Source organism: Myiozetetes cayanensis, unplaced genomic scaffold (genome assembly GCF_022539395.1).
Source record: "Myiozetetes cayanensis isolate MyiCay16 unplaced genomic scaffold, myiCay2020 scf1, whole genome shotgun sequence".
NCBI classification, from domain to species: Eukaryota; Metazoa; Chordata; class Aves; order Passeriformes; family Tyrannidae; genus Myiozetetes; species Myiozetetes cayanensis.
The window spans coordinates 122,107,141-122,123,054 of NW_026086604.1; positions in this window are offsets into that span (position 1 = coordinate 122,107,141).

Consider the following 15,914-nt stretch of genomic DNA (forward strand, 5'->3'; position numbering starts at 1 on the left):
AGAACAAATAAAATGTTAAAATATAATCTGTTCTGCATTATTTCAGTGACAAATTTCATCATGTCCTGTGTATCTGTTACCCTCTGTGGGCTAGAATACTTGGTTACACCATAGGTTTTTGGGGGAGTGGGTAGAGATGCAGGCAATAAATGGTGCTGCCTGAAAACCATGGGCCAGGGGCACTGGGGCAAGTGAAGCACTGTTTGCTATTCATTGTTTCAGTAGCATGTATGTTCTTCTTATTGCCTCCCCAAGTGCTAAATCACTATTACAATATATCACAGCAGATCTTCTTTAGGAGTGATTTTCAGTTGTGGTTTTTTGTCATTTCTTCTAATATGCCTTTTAAAAAATAAAATGATTCATGAAACACAGACATTTGTCATGCCGAAGAGTCTTAAACCCAAAAATGTGAGGAGAAGGGGTTATGGTAGAAACAAATTGATGTAATTGCTGGTGGGGTGTATATATATATATATATATAGGCTTCTTCACAGTTAAAATATGAATAATACTGTTGTGATTTTTTTATGCAGATTGACAAGATTATAATTGTTTTCTAAGGTTTAACAACTAGAGTTTTAGCATGGAAAAAGATTTTTCAGAACCTAGAAGATTTGACAGCATAAGAAAAAAAAAAATCTTTGGAAGTGACAATTGGCTAATATATTCATAGCTATAAATAATGAGTCTTTTTTCACAGAGGATGTGAAAGACACGTTTGCCTTCTAGTGGAGCCCAGCTGCTGTCAGGGTGCTATGTCAGAGAATGTACAGTGGAGTAAAACTTCACATACATTTGCAAATACTCAGTCCATAGGGGATTCACTGAACTTGATGTTGATTATTCATAAACACAAAGTAGTTCTCAAGTCAAATAGGAAAGCCACAAGGAAATTACATGTTCTGAAAACACCAGCAAGAAATCACAACCAAGTAGGGAATAGTTGTAGACTCTAATAATGTGAAAGTCTCTACTCATCCTAAAGTTTCTCATTGACTGAAGGAGATGAAAGAGAAGGAAAAAGAGAATAATTTATGTTTTGCTCATACTTTCTAAAAGTTAGAGATAGAGGTGGTGAAAATCTATTTTGACCCTTTGCAGGTGTTATGAAAACTTTTCTACTTGGAAATTGTCTTGCAGGATGGTATCATCTTTAGGTTCAAAGAATTCTTGTTGGTCAAAACTAACCCAGGCTCCTGGAAAGTAGAATGAAAATTCTCATTTCTTTTGCTAATGCTTCGTTTTTAGTAACTGTTGTGATGGGGATGATAATAATATTCTTAGTGTAAACACTATTAACAACACTAAACTTGAATGATTTAACTATCTATTTTCACTACATGGCCTCTGAAAATACATCGATGTAAATACAGATCCAGACTTTACCCAAGGTCTGCTTTTTGTGGAGACAAGAGAGGGGGTGTGTTCAGGAATAATACTGGATTTCTGCTCACCCAGAAGCACAGTGTCACAGCCATTGTGGTCAGGTTACTGTCTATCTTTCACTGTAACTTTGTTGGATACTAGAGGTACTCGGGGTCAGGGAGATAAGTCAGATGAAGGAAGGGAGCAGCATGACGAAGCAGTAAGATGAAGGAATGAAGCTTTAAGGGCACGAAAGGCTTGTGTTTGGTCTTTTGTGGGGTTTGTTTGTTTTGGTTTTGGTTTTGTTTTGGTTTTGGTTTTGATTTGTTTGATTGATTGCTTTTGTAAGAGAACTCTTTCTTTCATGGTCTTAAATGAATCTTGAGTTCCTGGGTGTCACAATTTCTTCTCTGATAGCAAATGAAACTGTAGCACAAACACTTCTGTGTCTGTAAGCTCCTCCATTAACTCCAAGTGGCTGAAGCCTTCAAAGGATCTGGTGTTCCCATCCTGTTAACCACGATGTTGATAATATGATACCAACTGATTTTTTCTGATTTTCTGGTTTGCATTTTAAGAGAAAATATCATGTACACAATCAGGATAGACGAGCTGTTTTGGGGTTCTGAAATTTTGAAAATTTTGTTTATACCAGAACCATGGCTGCAGATAATTTATAGCAATCTCTGCTGTTTACAAAGATTTCCTTTGGTGGTAGGAGAAGGAAAGGGGCTTTGACACTGTTGCATGATTTTGCTTCCCCATTTCCAGAATTAAGTTATTTGATATTTCTTGTCTTCTTGTTTCTTATTTTGAATTAAATACATTATTTAAAACTACAAACAAGTAGATTTTTAAAAAAAGTTTAAATAGAGACAAGCAGACCTTTCAGAGACTTTCAGAGACGGCTTTTTTACAGATCTGGGGGACATGTTCAACATTTCTTAACTGCAGAATTTCTTACAGAACACAAAGAGATAATCTGAATTCTTTTGGCATTTCTAATTATAAAAAGCTTTGATTACATGTTTATCTACTACTTTAGCAGGAGAAAACTTCAGCATATGAGGTGAGTTCATTAAAGGGTAAATCAGATTTTGTAGTGACAGGAGTCGTTCTTGCTTGTTGCAGAGGCTGTGAGTTGTGCTGCATCAGTCAGGAACTGCCAAAGGTAAAAGACCATCTTGCATGTACAGCATCTCCATGGTGTCCTGATGATCTGGGTTCTCTTCCTACCTCTGCTTCCTGGGAGGTAGTTCCGAGTGACTATTAAAACTATCTTCTCAAAGGCATCCAGAAACTGCGTGCTATTGCTTTCTGGGTGTCTGATGGCAGATGCTGTGGAGGACCCAGCCACAGAACTACTCAATACTCACAATAGCAGCTAAACTGAATGGGGAACCGTGATTTTAAATGCTATAGAACACTTACTGGGATGGACTTAAAGAAAAAAAAATCATTCCTACATGTGTGAAATTGGTCTGTCAGCTCTAGCTATGCCTGTACTTCTGTTAGTTCAGAGTAAGAACATGGATGGCGATTTCCCTTGTATATCTAGGGGTATTACCGTAATTTGTAGCTGATTGCAGCACTATACAACTTAATATCATCGTGAAATCTGAGAGAATCAACATTTTTTCTTTCTTCAGAGTCAGATGGACCTTTGTACCAAAATGTGATATGACTTCACACCTTGACCTGAATAGAAAAAAAATTGAATATTCAATATATGCTTACTAAGAATATCCCCAATGAAACAAAAGGAAGTACAGTATGAGAACACCAAGTACAAGACAGTAATTGTAATTTTTAAATATGTATATATAAGGCAAATGAATTAACAATGTCCAGGCTGTAATATTAGAAGTTGTATATTTTTACTGTTTTGCTATGAAACTTCAATGCACATTCACTGTAAGCATTTTAAGTGCAGTCTGACTAAGATGTTTCATTAAAAATAATTGTGGTTGGTACCAAGCTTTATTTATATTTCTTAGAAGCTAAATCTAATTGGAATAAACTTTGTTTCTTCTATTCTACATATTTTCCCTTTTTCGCGGATGAGTTTCCTTTTATACTTCAGCTTTATTATCAAACTATGAGGGCATTTAAGGACTGTTGAAGATAGTGTCCAAATGAAGAGTTCTTATTCCACTATGCTAATAGTAACCCGTTTGGGAGTAACCCAGTTGTAATCACACTTGCAGTCTGCTAAACTGGAATATCCAGTGCAAAACTAAGCTCTTTCAGAACTTTGAATTTTGATTCCAGATTTCTTAAATCTTACTACCTCTGGGAGGTTTTAAAAAAACAAGATTGTCATTTTGGTCAGCAGAGGGGCTGACTTACTCAAAAAACACATTGATGTAATAGGAACTAGGATGGATTAAAAGCTCTGATGGGAGGGTATAAGTAGTCAGACTTTATATGGTGCTCCCCAGCTCCCTGTTTGGTATCTTGGTGAGATGCCCTCTCTGTTCTTACTAGAAACAGGTCTGTATGATGGCCAGAATATTCAAAGTTGATTAAAGAATAATCAAAGTTGATTAAAGAATAATCAAAGTTGAATATTGTCAAGTTCTGAGTGTTCAACATTAAACATTGTTTAAGTCCCCTACTATTCAGAAAGTGCTCAGCACTGCTTTTATGAAAGTCTGTTTTCTATGAGCCAGGCCTATAAAATTATTGGGCACCTCAGAACATATAGGTCAGTCTCCTTCCCCACTAGCAACAAAACCTCAGCTGGGCAAAACTGGGATTGTTTCTACAGCTTACCACGAGTATCAGACCTCAGTAGGATTTCACTACCTTTAGTTTCTCCCACCAGCAATTCATAACAGTGATTAAATAAGTTCTGTCCTCCTTTGGAATATGACCACAGTTTAAACTCTTCAGAGGCAAGTGAGTCAGATCAGGCTGAGTACTGCCTCCAAGTTAATCCCCTTTTCTCAAACAGTGTTCCCTCCTGGCCTTTGTGGTTTCCTCTTTGCAAAAAGCACCCCTCCATATTGCATTGGTTAACTGCTTCTGAATTTGTATGCAATACAGTGTGAGGTAGCAGACTCCTTGGTCCACAGGTTATGTAATTTTACAACCTTAAAAGGTAAATTACTGAGAGATTTCTGGTGCTCCAAAAATAAGTAAGGGGAATATTTACAAAGGAAGATCTGGACACAATCTTTGCTTGAGTTTATGATCCTGCTTGTTGTTCCTCCACATTTCCCATGCCTCTAGACAGACTCAGTTTAATATCCATCCCAGATATACTGCCATCTCCAAGCTTCTGGCAGTCACTGTTATCTGTCACATTGATGTGCTGCACAGGAAAATTGTTCTGCATTTTTTGGTGGAGAAATAAAAAGTTATTGGCATAGGTAGTTTGGAAGCCAGAACAGCTTTCTTACCCAGTGAGATATTATTGTGTTTCAGAAGCATCTGAAGGGAGTCAAACCCAGTCCACACATATGTTCAATTTTTCATGGTGTGCTGAGGCCAAAATTTGGGGCCAGCTGCTCCTAAGTCTTTGGCATGTGCTTTTCTTTAACCATATAGAGCATTGCCTGTCTGTATCTGCTTGCACCGTTATGACCTCAGTTTCAGAGCCATATATATATATATATATATATGTTTCTTAGGCTCTCAGTGTCTTTGAAAGAAAAAAAATAAAAAATACGTCATTTGGAGTTAAGTCTAGAAAAGCAGTTTGCTGTCTTTTGGCTTATTAAACTGCAGTAGTACTAGAAAATATAATGTGACAACTACTGCCTGACTTTTGCATCTATATGGAATAGATTTTAATATTGGTTTAAAAGTTAGACAGTATAGGAAATGAAGCCTCAAAACTCATGTATTCTGGCTGCATGTAAACTGGTACTTTTTTGTCACACATGAGGACAGAGATTAAAAACAACTTTATAAAGTATTTATGAGGTTTTGATTTACCACAATTATTTTCTCTGGCTTTTAGAGTCTCTGAATAGTATCTTAATGCTAGATCATATTTTCTGACAGCAAAACACCAGATACACTGTAATGATTTGGCATTCAGCCTTTTGGAATGAAGGCCAAAACTAGCTAAATAAATCTTTTTCAATAGCAAGGAGCAATGATTGCATTGTAAACTCTGCATAAATCTGTGATATTACAGAAAGCAACTGTTTTGCAATAAAGTGACTTGAAAAAAAATCTATGGAAAAAATTTCCCATACTGCAAAGATGTCAACATGGCATTTTGCTACCAGAGTCTTCTATACTGTTGCAACTGAACATTTAATAATGTGACAAAAAGTGTTTTTCTTGATCATTGTGCTCAAGATGGGGTGAGAATCCCAGAAATAGTATTTAATAGAAATATTAACTTTATTAATAACATATAAACCACGTTTGGATTCCTAGTAGTCAGTTGTATACATGGTTAAGAAAAGGCAGGTGGTCTGTGAAATAGCTTGAGCTCATGCTATGCAAGGTTTCTATGATGAGAAGCAAAGCTCTGAGTTAGTTCATATTCAGCTGCAGACAGTGGAGTAAAATATTCACCGATGTGCATTTACTGCTAGCGATGTATGTAGGTGTTTAGAAGTGATGCAAGACATCAAGGTTGCTGTGCTAAACACTCTGCAAGGGTGTAGACAGACACCCTCATCAACCTTACCCAGAAGAGCTTATACTTTAAAATACAGATGTCTCAGACCTGGTTTAAAGGGAAGCAGACGTTTAAGAGAAGCAACTTATGCAAACCACAAAACTACCAGTGGCAGCAGTGAAAGGAGAAGCATTCCTGGAGGCTGAGCCCCATGGTGCAAACTGTGAATTTCAGTCCATGGGAGGGTGGGTTTGTTTATTTACCCTCAAACTTTTGTGCGTGGAATGACTGTATGGAAACACAGAGCCACACACTGATGCAACCATGCAGCCTTACAGGTCCCTCCAGCAGCTCTGTGTGTGTGTGTCAGACAGGAGAAACAAGAGGGCCCCACAGTGCTCCTCAGGTCAGAGCCTGGGAGCAGAGAGGTGGGTGACCCTCTGTGACCCCCTGCTCTATTCTCTTCTTGAGAAACTACCTCGGTTTGGTTTTAAAAAGGGCCAGAACCAGCTGAACAAATGTATGGCTATTTGGTGTAACATTTCCGTGCAGTTCAGGTTAATAGTTCAGTTACAGTGTGAAGACTAAATCCACGTTCTCCAAATCATATAATAAACTCTACCTCAAGAGAAATAACAATAATGATAACTGTAACAATAACAATAGTACTTCTTCAACTTGTTACATTATTTTAAAATAATGTATTTATTTTTTACATCCAGGCAAAGATTGTTGGCTGAAACAGTGAGGAAAGGACAAACAAGGATACAGAAGCCCATACTGACGTGAAATAGATGGCATTGGGAGGGAGCTATTGCAGCAGCTATTATTAAAACCGGAGTGAAGAGTTGCCTTGCCCAGGCTCCCCGCGCCGCTGATGCCAAGGGGCTGTGCCTGCGGCGGGCGCTGCTCCAGAACGGCGGGAGTCGGCAGAGGGCAGCGCTCGGTCCCGGTCCCGACCCCGATCCCGATCCCGGCCCGGCCCATCAGGCTCCCCGCGCTGCCAGGGACGAGGCACCGTCCCCAGGATTTGACGGTAGCGGGGAATCTCACAGAGGATGGTGGTTAGGGAGGGCTGCAGTGTGTACAGGCATGTAGGAGAGGAGCCTTGGAATATATCCAGAGACCAAATCCTTGCGTCTTAGCAGCTGAAAGATGTCGAATGCTCTCCTTAGGCTGAAAAGCGCTTGGCACGCTCCCGGAGAGTGTGTCAGGACAAGACTGGCACTGTGGCGCCCCAGGGACCACGCGGAAAACCTTAGGATTACAGCTGTAACTTGGCCGCTTCCTCACTTGCCGCCTTCGGTTTCAAACCTCTCAACCCATCTGAAACGGAGCGTCCCAGCATGATGCACTTAGCACATCTGATTGCTTAATTATTATCTGCCTTCACACATGTAGAATCACAGTTTCACCTGCTCATGTGGCACCCACATGTGCTGTCCTGAACACCAGCGTGTGAGCGGCTTGGGATCACTGCCAGTCTGGTATCTTCTGCCTTTGCTCTTCATTCCAACTGCAGCTTCTGCGTGCTTCCCTAGGCATGAAAATGTAAATGCATGCACAGAATAATTGTGCAGCTCATATAATACTTAGCAGGATCTTTGTTAACTGCTTTGAAAGTGAAAAGTGCCTTCTGAAGACAAACAGTTAAAAAGAATCTCTGCACAATAGCTAAACACTTGCCAGGGAAAGTAAATACAATTTTAAATTTTAGGGTTTTTTAAAAAGCTTCCCATCATTTAAAGCCACGTGGAATTTAATTAATTGTTATCGTGATGGCTGTTCATCAAATCTATGTCAAGTATTGCTCAATAAAAAAAACAGCACAGGTGTTCTCTCAGAACCATGTCAGAAAATACATTTTTATTCTGAAAAAAAATCCACTCCAAGTGTTTTCACTTTCATTATGCAAAGAATACATCCCCTGTCCTCATACTGTAGAATTTTTTTTAGAAATTATTAAGTGTTTATCTGCATTTCCGGTGTAAAAAATATTGATCTGAAAGAGACTTCAAGAAAGAGTCAGAGGTAGGAAGACACAGGTAGAAAAAAGGTTTGAGAAAAGCTGCCAATAAATTTATGTCCAGAAAATGAATGCAGGTAAGAAGAAAAGGGAAATGGGAAACACAGATAGATTTCAAGGAATCAGGTACTTGCTGTGTGCACTAATTAGATTAACTTGCTCCTCGTCTAAAGCAAAGTACACTGCACAATACAGAGAGAGGCATCAGTGATGAGTTTTTGGTGCCTGTGTTGGTCCATTTGCATTGTTCTGGGACTTTATGAAGGGTTTTTGTTGCAGGGGCTGGTTTCCTTTGCCAGCCTTATCCTTTGGCAGGCTGGCAGCATGGTGACACATAGATAGCAGCACTGCTTATGTTCTTGTAGCAGCCTCTCTGTTTGATGCTGCAGCTCTGGGTTCATGCTATAATTCAGTCATTCAGGGTAAGGGGGCCAGAAGGCAGACAAGTTCTTTTCCAAGTAGCTATTAACAGAGTTTGCAGTGTGTGCTTGAGATGTCACCTGAGCCGAGGCAGATTGATTAAGTAAACTGAGATCTGTCTTGGAACTTTGCATTCTTTCCCATCTTTGCCATTGCTTTCCTGCTGAATCACCCTTTTAGCCCAATGCCTCGGTTTCTTCTGTAAAATGGATGCAGTCAGCACCCCAGAAGAAATCACTAATGCGTTTTTCTTTCTAGACAGATGTATATGTGATGTATAATAACTGCACATTATTTGTTTTTATCTCTGTTTTAGAAAATAGGGCAGGTTTTGTGTGGTCCTATTTGCTCCTCTCTCATCCTTCCAATATTATAAGGATGGTGTTAGTGTAAGATGTTTTTAAATTTTTGCATGGTTGTTTCAATCAGTTCAGAATAAATGAATATCCATGTGCTTTTGGGCCAATTTTGAGTACTTCTTTCTTAATATTCTCTCAAAGAACTTGAAGATATATATGAAGTGAAGTCCCTGCCATGGCAGAGGATTCTGGCATGGCAGGAAGCAATCGGTCATAGACCACCAAAATTAGAGGTAGGGAGTAGGTAAGAAATCTTAAGAGTCACTTAAGTTTGGGAGAGTTTTAGATATGCAGGAGACGGAGGTGCATTCCAAAGCTTAAGGGGGCAGCATTAAACAGATACTTAGTTTAGAAAAATATATTTTAAACTTAGTAGATTGTTCTCTATTTTCATACCAATAATGTATTCAACGTTCTCAAGTGACAGCATGTCAAGAACATCACAAACATCCACACACTGTCTAACTGTGCTGACTAGTTATTTCTAACCTTACAATAAGCAGTGAATTGGTTAACAGTGTTGGTACTTAAGTGTACATGTTTTGCTTCAAGGCGGACACTCTAGCAAGATGAATGGGGGAAGTTAACTTTGCTTGATGCTATTGTTTTAGCTGGTAAGGATGAGGACTCAACAAGATGAAAGTATGTTGGTTTACATTGTCAAGGCTATCTTCACAACCAGAAGCTAGAAACTTCCTTTATTATGAGAAAACAAACACATAAATTCTGGGAAATAGAATAAAACATTTCATTAATCTGCATGAAAGCCTTAAATCATTCAGATTTGTAGATTTGCTACCTCTGGTAATTTTTTTCTTCTGCATTTGGAAGAAGAGTTTGTTGGGATCAGGCAGCATTTTTGCTTCCACTCATTGATGGGCTAAGAAATTACAGTAATAACAGATACAGCAGGCATCTTTTCTTCAAAATATAACTCTTTGGAAATGGCACAGAAGCCAAAAGAAAGGCTCATGGAATGCTACCCTGTTCTATTGAAATCTGTTCAGAAAAATAAATGAGATTCTGTTCTTGGCTTCCTTTGCCTTGTTGAACAATATAGGATAAGTCATTTGATCTAGCTTTACACCAGCTTCTCAAATGTGAAACAAGAATGAATGAGTTATGCATGTTTTCTAAAAGTGTTGGGAAATGCAGATGAAAAATTATGTAATCCCTAAGCGCCAAGTTGGGTGACCTTTATTCATATTGAAATAATGAGGACTATTTACAGAGTAGCCCACCGTGAGTAAGGATGACAGAATCCAGGCTGGTTTTGAATTGGCCCAAAGAATACTTCTGAATTGCTGTTTTTATTCAGTTTTACAGTTCCATTTTCATACAATTAAAGGGACCTGAAAATTAATAAAATTGTAGGTTAGTGAATGATGCTGCATGTTTGAAGATATCCACACTCTAACAATTGTTGACTATATCTTCAAATACCAGTATCTCAGTTGTAGTATTACTGCTGGGATTTTCAGAAAAATAGCATGTAATGTCAACTCTGTACTTAAACTGTAACCAACAAACCCTGGGGAGCTATCAAGTTATCAGTCTTTAGTACCGAAAATATAACACCGGTTTTAAGTATAGCTACTCAAAATGGATCAAGTTACAGCTGGATTGTGTTTTACTGAACTAAAATTAATAAGGTATTTTTAGCCAAACAGAAAAATTCATAAATGTAGATATTTGTAGCCAAGTTCCTGATTCTATAAGTTAATTTTTATTTAACCCAATGAAAATTAGTTGTCTGCACACATACATGTGTGCAAACCACCTGTAAACACTGAAGTTCTCAGTACTTTGTTGCCCATAACTTCAAGCTGGGACAGAAACACTACCACTTCAGCATTCAAAATCTGGATCAGCTGCTAAGGTCTAAGATGTTTGCATTTGAACTTTGTGTACTTTAGAGGTATGTGATATGTATTCTGGTCTGAATTAAAATATGTGGTAATTGGTAGGAAATAAGACAAAATCTTTCCTTTAGAAACTGAAATGTTTTGTGTGTCTGATGCACCCATAAATGTTTTCTCTTTGTAGAGGAAAAAAAATATTTAGGGATCATGATGTGAGGATCTAAATCTGAGCAAGTCACTTCTGAAGCAACAGTGGAGGAAACATCTTTGGTGGCCTGAGGAAAACAATTAGTCATTGTCCTCAGTATGTACACTTAAATGTGTAAAGACAAATTTGCTTGTAAGATCAGCTACAAAATTGAGAATCTGAAGGCTCATAGCAGCCAGTATTTCACATACACATTCACTATTTTTCTGTCATTCTGTAAAGATCATGTCTCTGTTTTCTGTCCAGTTCCACTGATGAATCTCCAAGACACAATATCAGTTTGGTCCCAAGTAATTAGTCTTTTTTTTTTTTTTTCTAAGCACGTAAATTATCACTGGGCTGTTAATTCCAAGTGAATCTAATCCCAGTTCACTGCTGATTTTGGAGGGAATAAGTTATGCTCTTCAGCCTATTTAGCAAGGTTGTCACATTATCTAGCTGTATAGACTCTTTAACACATACTTCATTTAAATAAAAGATCAGAACAACAAACACTAAGTTTGCTTTTTGTGACTTTCACTGAAAAGTCAAAAAAAACCACAGATGTTTAAATGAATTACAGTGCTACAAATACAACTTAAAAAAAGCCCAAAGAAGGTATTCATCCATTTTTTTCATAACGTTTTGAGATTTTAATACAGAAGGAAAGGAAATAAATCCTTAGTACTATTGGCTTTATGCATGTGTATGCAATATTTAATTTCAAAATTAAGAAGTTCAGAACTTCTGAAGTGAAACAGAGACAAAACTGTTCCAAATTGTACTTTTCAAAACACAAATAGCAAAGGAACACTGGTTACAATTTTATGGTGTTTCTGCACTTAGTCTTATAGTGAATACAGATCCATTAATCAGAGATATTTATATGCTTTTCTTAGAATACTTTCCTAGATATCACATACTGTTGTGCATATATACATAATATCTATCTATATTAGAAAACTGTTATTTCAGTTCTCCTGATGGGGAAATTGAGGTACAGAGAGACTGAGGAACTTTAACGATATGAGTTAAAGCAGGCTAAAAGATCTTGAATCTATGATTAACTTCTAAACCACTGTATAGCTTTTCTTAGGACAGATCAGTGCAAGCAATTAATTAAACTGCTCAATGTTTATTTGAAAACCAAATTAAACATTATTAATTTAATTTGGTGTGTAAAAATCCTCCAACAACCCAGACTATTTCTAGAGTTAACTTTATTTTGTGTGTGTTTTATGGAAAGGAAGAGCAAGATTGTTATTTTTTTCCCATCAGAAAAAAATAGTAGTGTAGTTTGCCAATATCTGCCTTGGCAATACTTTTGTAGAAATGTGTATATTTTGTCTTTTAGAAAACTGGTTTCCCAAGGCTGAGAAAAACTGTGAGCAAAATTATGTGGCAGGAAACATTTAAACATGAAAATATGAAATATAATTCAGATTTGATAAATTTAGTGTCAAAAGACACACTACTTAGCAATTCTTTAAAGACATCTTTAGCCCAAAAATATCCTATTGGTTGAGAAGAAAATGAAGGCAGCAATAAAAATTCACATAACTAAAAACAAGAGCAATAGCAGTGAGTTTAAAACTGACTCTTGGGAAATATAGACAATAGATACAGGAAGCTGAAAATATCTTTAAAAAACTCTGTAAAGGATGGAGGAAAACAAGAAACAATACATTAAGTATATACAAAAAAGTGAGATCTTATTAATGGTTCAAATCCTGTACTCAGCAAGTATAGTAAAAACATGGATCACTGTGTGCAAAAGGCAGGTGTGCTTGTACATATCTGATTTTCCAGAAAAGACAGGAAGATCTATTTCTACCTTAAAGCTAATGTAATTTTTATTTTTTTTCCAAATGGGCAGTATCAGGCAATAGACTTATATTAAAGCTAAGGTAATTTATTTCAGTGTACTAGTAATTTTGTAATTACAGAATTCTGGGGAAATTTCAGAAAATGAATGCTGAGATTTTAAATGAAAAATCTGTTAAAAAGCATACAAAAGACTGATTGAAATTGAGGTATAATAAGAAATAATAAATAATGAGAAATAAGTATAGATGACTTATAGTCACGCAGGGGAAAATATTTCTGGTGTGTACTGTGAGGATCTCTTTTTCAATGCCAGGCAATATCTCTATGAAAGTCTGGAAAATGTTCAATTATCAACAGCAAAACTCACAAGGGACAAAAACATTTGATGAACAATTAATGATGATGAAAGAAGAATGAGTTAACCTGGAGTACTCATAACAATAAATTCATTAAAACAAGATATTTTTGTGTGGCCAAAACTGAAGCCAAAGGAAAAAGAATTTACATAACACTTATTACTGGGAAAGTGAATCCTCTAGAAAAGACTTAAATATGAATAAGCTACAAGAATAATGTTATGATTAAAATGAAAGATGCAATCCTTTCACGTCTAAGCAACAGAATAAAGGCGGTGATATTCCCTCTGTGTATGTCTTTAGTGAGGACATTCCTGGAGTGCTCTGTCCAGTTCTAGCATTAGTGCCTTGTGAAGAACCTTTACAAACTGGAATGGGCTCAGAAGAAGTCTCCAAGAAAGGTATGAGGTCTGGGAAATGTGCTTTGTATTGAGACACTAAAGAAGCCCAGTTCACTCTAGGTTAGAAGGAGACTTAGTCACAGTCTGTAAGACCATTCTTGGAAAAGATTTCATCAGCCAGTTCTGTTGCAAATAAAGTCTAATTAAGTATTTAAATTAATTGGTTTTTAAAAATTATTATTGTTACTTGATCATTATCCAATTAAAGATAAAGATGGAACTATGGGAAAGTTAATTTTGACAATTCTGATCTGGAAACAGAGCACAAATATCAAGTGATAGTATTAATGTTTGGAACAAATTCTGACATAGCAATGTGCTGGATTTTCCATCTGTTGCAGTTCTTAAATTGAGCTGTAACATATCTCTCACAAAAGACACCTGATGCAGAAATTGCTGTGTCCTGGTCTATAATTTATATAGCAGGTCAAGTTAGAAGACCAAAAGGTATCTCATGGCTATAAAATCAGCCAGGAAAAAGTAACCAGGGTACACTGTGGTGAAAAAGACAATACATATGTACTACAAATACTCCTATCATAATAAAAATACAGTGGAAAGGGAAAATTATACTAAATAACAGAAGAAAGCATCACTATTTCTAATGCATTGCTGACAAGCAAAAGACCATATTTCTTATACTAAGACATCCTCTAACTTTCTTAGTTTGTCTAATTCGAGTAATTTTTACTAGGTACAGCTCTGTCTAATTTGCTTTGTAATTTCTACTGATGAGTTTGAATTAAGTTTAAAGCGTGTAAATCAAACACAGTGACCACTTCAAAAAATACCGAATTTTATATATGGTTTTTGTATGCACCAGGGAGGCACAGAGAGTTTTTCTTCAGCTATTCTAAAAGGAGCTGGAGTGCAGATGGGTCTTTGAAAAAAAAAAAAAAAAAGTATACAAATATACCATGTGTATTTATGGTCTTCTGTTCTTCTTAAATCAGACACTTCATTCTATTCCACTGTTAAATGGATATATTAAAAGTTACGATATTTTGCAAGGAAAGACTACAGGTATTAAGACTGTCGGTTTGTTTGTTTGTTTGTTTGTTTTTGCTTGGTTGTGGAGTTTTTGGGGGTTTTCTTGTTGTTTGGTTTTGCGTCTCTTTGTAGTCGTGTTTTTGTTTTCTTCTTTTGTTTTGTTTGTTTTTCCCAATGAGAAAGCATTAAGGTCTGTGATGAGAAAGTGCTTTATAGCAGCAATGGCACGTGTATTCATTTATGAAACATAAATCCTCTAGTGTCATCTAGCAATTTTTGGAAAGACTCATAGATTCAAATGTGCATTATATTTTATGTTCTAAATATATGGGCGAAAATGCAACTCTGTTGGCTCAAATCTGTGTATAATGTTATCTGATGCAGTGTCTTCATTTCTACTGTAACAGGCAGTGACTTCTACTGTATAGTGACCAAAACTCTATGTGGTTTTATGCTCTTCTTCATTTTGAGAAACTGCCCCTGTTCATATTTCAAGCCCTCTTATTAAAACACATATATCCTTCTTGGACTCATTCATAAAATGACTTCACAGAAATGGCTGGGGGGTGGGGGACATCAGGCAAAACATTGTCAGCCAGTCTGAGGGAGGTGATTGTCTTTGTCTACTCTGCACTGGTGTGGCCTCACCTTGAATATTGTGTGTGGTTTTGGTCACTGCAATATATCTTAGAGAGCATCCAAAGAGGCAATGAAGATGGTGAAGAGCCTTGAGGGGAAGCTGTATGAGGAGTGGGTGGGGTCACTATGTCTGTTCAGCCTGGAAAAGAGGAGACTGAGGGGAGATCTCACTGCAGTTACAACTTCCTTGTGAGGGGAAGAGCACGGGCAGACGTGGATCTCTTCTTTGTGGGGACCAATGACAGAACCTGAGGGAATGTCCTGAAGTTGTGTCAGGGGAGGTTCCGGTTGGATATTAGAAAAAGTTTCTTCACCCTAGGGGTGGTTGGGCATTGGAACAGGCTCCCCAGGGAAGTGGTCACAGCACCAAGCCTGACAGAGTTCAGGAAGCGTTTGAATGATACTCTCAGGCAGTGTGTGACTTTTGGGAATGGTCTCCTGTGCAAGGCTAAGAGTGGGACTTGGTGATCCTTGTGGGTCCCTTCCAACTCAGCATGTTTTATGATTTTGTGATTGCTTAACAATGTTCATTACAGACACTACAACTTCAACAAGAAGACAGTGTTTAAATTGAAAGCTTCTTCAAGTAGACAGCTACTTCACAATACTTTACCTGAGAGCTTTTATCATTTACATTGACTGGTCTTTTCTCTGCCTCCTCTTACGCTTCTTCTGCCAGTGCTTTGTATTAGCTAAAGTTTCTCTTCTACTTAGAATATTTTTTGAGCTTGGAAACTTTCCAAGTGGAAAAAAAAGACTGTCTGTGAACTTTGATAAATGATTTTATTAATAGCGCAAATTTGCTAATTTCTGTTCTAAATACAGGGACTATATGATTTGTTTGTTTGTTTACTTGCTCTGTTTTTACATCCTAATAAGTTATTCTGCCCATGTTTT